Here is a 7,306-nt window from a genome sequence, read left to right as displayed (position 1 = left end):
ACACTCTTGAATCTTCCGATTTTTCCACCATCTGGCTACGACTACAGAGTCACTCTCAAACTAAGTTTATCTGTGCTGTATACCTCTTACCTAATTCCTCTGACTATAAGAAATTCTTTGACTACTTAACTTCCAAACTGGAGCACATTCTGACTCTCTTCTCTTTTACAGAGATCTCCATTCTTGGAGACTGCAGTGTTCACCACCAACTTTGGCTTTCCTTTTTCTTCACTGACCATCCTGTTGAACTAGCCTTCAGCTTTACTATCCTCCACGACGTAGAGCAATTGGTGCAACACCTTACTCGTATTCCTGACCGTCTTGGAGATACGTCCAACATTCTTGACCTTCTCCTAACCTCTAATCCTTCTGTTTATGCAGTCACCCTCTCCTCTCCGTTGGGCTCCTCCGATCACAATCTCATATCTGTATCTTGTCCTATCGCTCCAATCCCTCCTCAGGATCCCTCTAAGTGGAGGTGCCTCTGGCGTTTTGCCTCTGCTAGTTGGGGGGACCTGAGGAGGTATTTTGCTGATTTTCCTTGGAATGACTACTGATTCCGTGTCAAAGATCCGTCTCTGTGTGCCGAGTGCATAGCAGATGTGATAGTGTCTGGCATGGAGACGTACAATGATCATTCTTTTTCTCGACCTAAACCTTCCAAACCTTGGTTTAACACAGCCTGTTCTCGTGCTATACATGATAGAGAGGTGGCCCACAAAAGGTACTTAAGCCTTCCATCACCAGAATCTCATGTACTTCATATTTCTGCCCGGAACCATGCCAAGTCTGTTCTCCAAGTAGCCAAAAAGTCCTTCGTTAATAGAAAGTGTCAAAATCTTTCAAGATCTAACTCCCCTAGTGACTTCTGGCATCTAGCCAAAAATATCTCCAATAACTTTGCTTCTTCTTCTTTCCCTCCTTCATTTCAACCAGCTGGCACCACTGCTATCACATCTATCTCTAAAGCTGAACTCTTCGCTCAGACATTTGCTGAAAACTCTACCTTGGACGATTCAGGGCTTGTTCCTCCCTCTCCTCTACTCTCTGACTACTTCATGCGACCTATTAAAATTCTTTGCAATGATGTTTTCCATCCCCTCGCTGGCCTAAATTCTCGGAAGGCTTATGGACCTGATGGGGTCCCTTGTATTGTTCTCCGAAATTGTGCCTCCGTGCTTGCACCTTGTCTATTCAAACTCTTTCATCTCTGTCTGTCAACATCTACCTTTCCTTCTTGCTGGAAGTTTACTTACATTCAGCCTGTTCCTAAAAAGGGTGACCGTTCTAATCCCTCAAACTACTGTCCTATTGCTTGAATTTCCTTCCTATCTAAGGTTTTTTATCAATCCTCAACAGGAATATTCTTAAACATCTGTCACTTCACAACCTCTATCTGATCACCAGTATGGGTTTTGTCAAGGATACTCTACTGGTGATCTGGCTCTCCTTACCGAGTCTTAGTCATCGTCTTTTAGAGATTTTGGTGAAACTTTCGATGTTGCTTGCCTTGGACATATCAAAAGCCTTTGATAAAGTCTGGTACAAAGCTTTGATTTTTAAACTACCCTCCTAAGGCTTCTATCCTTCTCTCTGGAACTTCATCTCATTTCTTTCTGACCGTTCTATTGCTGCTGTGGTAGACGGTCACTGTTCTTCTCCTAAATCTATTAACTGTGGTGTACCTCAGGGTTTTGTCCTGTCATCCACTCTCTTCTTATTATTCATCGATGACCTTCTAAATCAAACTTCTTATCCTATCCACTCCCACGTTGATGATACCACTCTGCACTTTTTCACGTCTTTTCATAGACGTCCAGCTCTTCAGGAAATAAACATTTCACGCAGGAAAGCAACAAAACGCCTGACTTATGGCCTTTCTAAAATTTTTGATTGGGGCAGAGCAAACTCGGTATTGTTCAGTGCCTCAAAAACTCAATTCCTCCATCTATCAACTCGACACAACCTTCCAGACAACTAGCCGCTCTTCTTCAGTGATAATCAACTGGACCCCCTCTTCTAAACTGAACATCCTTGGTCTGTCCTTTACTTATAATCTGAACTGGAAATTTCACATCTTATCTCTAGCTAAAACAGCTTCTGTGAAGTTTGTCGTTCTGAGACTTCTCCGCCAGTTTTTCTTACCCCACCAGCTGCTAACTATGTACAAGGGCCTTATCCGTCTATGTACGGAGTATGTTTCAAATGTCTGGGGGGTTCCATTCAAACTGCTCTTCTAGACAGGGTGGAATCAAAAGCTTTTCCTCTCATCAACTCCTCTCCTCTCATTGAATGTCTTCAACCTCTCTCTCATCGCCTTAGTGTTGCATCTCTAGCTATCTTGTACCGCTATTTTCATGCTAACTGCTCTTCTGGTCTTGCTAACTGCATGCCTCCCCTCCTCCCGCGGCCTCGCTGCACAAGACTTTCTTCTTTCTCTCACCTCTATTCTGTCCACCTCTCTAATACAAGAGTTAACCAGTATTCTCAATCATTCATCCCCTTCTCTGGTAAACTCTGAAACTCCCTGCCTGCTTCTGTATTTCCACCTTCCTATGACTTGAATTCCTTCAAGAGGTAGGTTGCAAGACACTTAGTGCCCTTACACACGAGGACACTAGTGTCCGCCACCGGTGTCGGACACTAGTTGCCTCCCATATTATCAAATGGAGCCTTTCACACGAGGCAACAGCTGTGTCCCAAGCAGACAACTTCCGGGCAACAGATATTTCGGTGTCTCGCTCCCGCAACACGTGGCGGACACTGACGGTTGCCGCCACTCACTGCAAAGCATTGTTTTAAATGGATGCTTTCACACGTAGCCACCAGTGTCCGCCACCGCTGCCCACTGGCCAGCTTCTCATGGTCAGTTTGACACCCACCATCATCCCATGATGGAAGCACACGGCCTATCAAGGACAATTTCGAAGATGGTGGAGGAGAAGCTGAACACGGAGGACCTCATTTGTGAAATAGAAAAACTACCAGCACTATGGGACCCATCTTGTGAGAGATATGCAAATAAGATAGAAAAGCAGAACTGCTGGAATGCAATAATGGTGATACTCATTCCTGATTTTGAAGAGAAACCCCTCTCAGAAAAGAAAGAAATACGTAATGTCATGTTATTGGCCGAGTTTACCTTGAATGGGATCACGTTTTCTTAGTGTCCCCGTGTTCCGGTTACCTGCCATTCGGACATTATCCTTATTATTGTTATAAGTAGTGTAAGGCTTATTTACCCATTTTATATCATGTAGTATTATTCTCTTCATAATTTAAGTTCTTTATATCTTTATATGTATAAGGAAGGGAGTATAATTGAGGTGAAATACGCTGAAAACGAGGGGAGCATGAGTGGGCAACAACACATTCCAAGGAGGGGAAAAATCAGAACGCCTTGGGTCGTGAAGTAGGGAAGAAGGTGGCGTTTCTCAGGGGAGGATTTTGGTGTGGATTGGTGATGGAGTGAGTTTGTGGAGGTATTAGTGGTGTAGCGGTATAACCTTGATATCCAGGATGAGGTTAGTGAGTCTTTTGTGGTTCCAAGAGCTCTTGTCCGCTGAAATTCGGTTGTTGAGTTGTGCCGGTGACGCTGTTGGGAGGGGTCATAGGTCAAACTGGCAGCCATTTTGTGAGTGGAGGTTGTGGTGTTAACCTTGGAAGTTGGTGTTGTGGTGTATTGGTGATTTTGGGGTCGATGTTATGGTGTTATGGGTAATATTTGGTGATAATGGTAATCTATTGTGAGGCTTGAGGAGGTGAAATACGGGAATTATTGTCTGGGGACGCGGAAATGGCGTCCGGGTAAATTCCTGCGGTTGAGGGGAAATATTTCTGTGACTGGTGGAGGTGTAAACGGGTTCTGGTGACGTGGGAAGTGACGAGAACGTCATGTAGTAACGTGTACTACCTCATGTTGTTTGTGAATTATTATTAGTATTAATATATGTGCTTGTAACATAGAATAATCGTGTTTTCCACCCCCCCAACAACAATCTGGTATTAGAGATAATTCCAGGTGTGCTGAGTCAAGGTAAAGGTGGAGTAAGAGATAATTCTGACGATTTCGGATAGGTCGGGTAGGCACTCGAAGCCTTTAAAAATCCAGACCTTTAAAACTTTCCGGGATCAGTGTAACGTCCACTTTCTTGGAGAGATAACCGGGATCGTACGATCGCAGGTAAGTAGGCGATCGTGACAGTAAGCAACAAGTAGAAGCTCTTCGTTTCCCGCCATTCTTCCGACTGAGGTGTGTGAGTGGCTCACTAGTTGCCAGGCGGTGTCTTGAGCAAGGACACTAGTGTCTGACACCGGTGGCGTACACTAGTGTCCTCGTGTGTAAGAGCACTTATCCTTCAATTCTTGACTACCGCTTTGGATTCTTTTCTGGGACTGGCATCTCAGCAAGCCTTTTTTTTTATCGGATATTTTTATTGGATGGAATATATGGAATATATGGAATATATAGGAATATATGGAATATATGAAAAAAAAAGAATATATATATATATATATATATATATATATATATATATATATATATATATATATATATATATATATATATATATATATATATATATATATATATATATATATATATATATATATATATATATATATGCACATACTTCCCTACTCACAATTATATAGGTTATTGCTTACATTACATTTTCTTCCTTTCTGAAGAGACGCAATTTTGGTTTAGTTTTTAGTTTAAGGCGTAACAGCAGTACTTCGTTTGCGGTAGCCACATTCCTTGTCGTCCCTGCCCGCCCTCTGCCAACACCTGTCAAGACCAACTAACGGTGGAGAATGAAGGGCCTGTTCACTACTGCATGATAATGGCAGGTATATAGCTTTTCTGACATATCCGTCTAATGCAGGATAGAAGTGAGTTATCGTGGGGTATAATTAGGTAGTTACAAGGTCACAATCTCTCTAGTTAACCTTTAAAAGGATCCCACGAGGTGCATGACTATTTCATGACCTCTCTAGCACAAGGAATTATTCAGAAGCTTCCATAACATAGTCCCATCAAACTCCTATACCCTGTGCTGCCAGTAGCTTAGGTAGTGCTGCAGTGGCTCCGGAAAGTAGACATGACCCACAGGGACGAAAGGGAGATAATATCGGGGCTACTACGAAACACGGAAAGCTATGTGCTACTACTACTACTACTACTACCACTACTATTACTACAACTACTACTATTACTACTACTACTACTACTACTGCTGCTGCTGCTGCTGCTGGTGCTGCAAAATTTCCCTCTTCTTTTTTTTTTTTCTTCCTGTTGTTGTTGTTGTTGTTGTTGTTGTTGTTATTGTTGTAAATAATAGTATTAATAATAATAATAATAATAATAATAATAATAATAATAATAATAATAATAATAACAATAATATTAATAGTAATAACAGTAATTATTATTATTATTATTATTATTATTATTATTATTATTGTTATTATTATTATTATTATTGTTATTATTATTATTATTATTATTATTATTATTATTATTATTATGACAAAACAACAACATGAAATTGTTTGAGAAAACACAGGTTCAGTATGAAAAGCGATCCTAGCGTAGGCAGACAATTTGGCATTAATAAGAGCTATAAAAGGCCAGCGTGCCTACACAAGCCAGCTGTTTAGCAACTAATACTTACCATCGGCCACCTTCATCCACAAATCTATCTAACCGTCCCTTGAAGCTATCTAAAATCTGTGCATCTGTTACGTTTTAACTTTGTTTCACTCATCTACAACACTATTCACAAATAAATTTTTGCTTATATTCTTTTTAAATCTGCATTTGGCCAGATTTTAACCATTTGCACAAGTTCCAAGTTGTTCTCTGACTAAAGGAACATGAACTCTTTAACTCATTTAAATATTTCTGTAGTATGTCACCACGCACATGCAAGCGCATGAATGCAACTCATGGTGTTTCTTTCTGTCTTTGTAAGGTAAGTATTTAGTTCCTAGTTCCTTAGTTGCCCTTTGCACGTATTCTAGACTATCTACGTCCATTTTGATATAAGAAGACCAGAAGTGTACGGTATCATTTAATTTCGGTATCATTTAATTTTAATTTAATGTACATATCAGAGATATGTACATCATTTTCATATCACTTATGCAGTTCCATTACTTATGTGTTTGACCATATGAATGTACAGTGCTCGCGCCTACGTTGGTATTACTTCTCGTAATGATGATAAAAGCGATGATAACAAGAAAAATGATGATGATGATGATGATGATTATGATGATAACAATAGCAACAACAGCAACCTTTTCACTATTCATCTGGCACCTCCTCCTCCTCCTCCTCCTCCTCCTCCTCCTCCTCCTCCTCCTCCTCCTCCTCCTCCTCCTCCCTCCTCTTCACTTTCCCTCCCAACCGTGCCTTGCTTCAGGCCTCAGGTCCTTGAGGGGTGGCACGTAACCTACGTGTTGACCTTCCTCTTGCCTCCTTAGTCAAAAAATGTCAGTATCACTTTTCCGGATATAACTCATTAGTAAAAACAAGTAAATAAAGATAAAAAAAAAAAAAATACGTTACATTGTTGTGGGTGAATTCACACGCTTCCTTCACTAAGCCTGTAAGGAAGACTCCTGAGTCTGGAGGCTTTGGTAATCAAGTATTCTGAATATCGAGTGACGTGTGGCCCAAAATTCTTGAGGCGTTAATGGACTGAATCCTCTTTGTCCTCATGACCGCGAGTCTTGATGTCCTTATGAGTTGAGTATCTTCCACGTCATTACCAAATGTCTGTAATCTCTCTCTCTCTCTCTCTCTCTCTCTCTCTCTCTCTCTCTCTCTCTCTCTCTCTCTCTCTCTCTCTCTCTCTCTCTCTCTCTCTCTCTCTCTCTCTACACGAACGATGTCAAGGACTGCAAGAAGAGACTGGTCTAGGAATACATTGTGAGATTTTTACTCATGGCTTACTGGACGTGCATGATCGCAGAAGTTTAGAACAGACAGCTGGTAACTTTCATTCTGATGTACGTACATAATAATGATCGGAAAACTGCGTATGACTGATTTTTTTTCTTGTCTTTCACGCAGTACTAGGTGAGTACGGAGGCTACAAACTCATATCTTTAAGTTATTTGATTTGAGATCTCTCCTGATGGGTTTGTGACAACGCGATTTCGGCATGCAGCAATACACAATTTGGCTATATAATACATTGTATTTTTTATAACTAGCCAGATGAATCACGGTAACGGGGATAATAATATTATGAAGAATATTACGCGGTACATCAGTGACTATCATGGAGAGGTT

The sequence above is a fragment of the Scylla paramamosain genome, chromosome 19, assembly GCF_035594125.1.
Source record: "Scylla paramamosain isolate STU-SP2022 chromosome 19, ASM3559412v1, whole genome shotgun sequence".
In the NCBI taxonomy this organism is placed as follows: domain Eukaryota; kingdom Metazoa; phylum Arthropoda; class Malacostraca; order Decapoda; family Portunidae; genus Scylla; species Scylla paramamosain.
The sequence above is the reverse complement of the archived record's forward strand: the minus strand, read 5'-3'. Positions refer to the sequence as shown.